We start from the raw sequence: 217 nt of genomic DNA, 5'->3' as shown, positions 1-217 counted from the left end.
TGAAGCTTAACGACCTTGATAAAAAAGAGAATCTTGTCAGATATGATGCTGAAGCTGATTTCGCGGGCACTTCTTCCACATCCATACTCTCTATCAATCCACGAAGCGTTTAAAGAGTTTTCATATATGATTGAATATTTTTTTTGGTTGTGGTGATTTCATCATCTGTTGTTTCTGCTCTAGTATACGTGCCCCTTCAGCTGCATTCTTTTTTTTT

Source organism: Plasmopara halstedii (assembly GCF_900000015.1).
Source record: "Plasmopara halstedii genome assembly, contig: Scaffold_3109, whole genome shotgun sequence".
NCBI classification, from domain to species: domain Eukaryota; phylum Oomycota; class Peronosporomycetes; order Peronosporales; family Peronosporaceae; genus Plasmopara; species Plasmopara halstedii.
The sequence above is the reverse complement of the archived record's forward strand: the minus strand, read 5'-3'. Positions refer to the sequence as shown.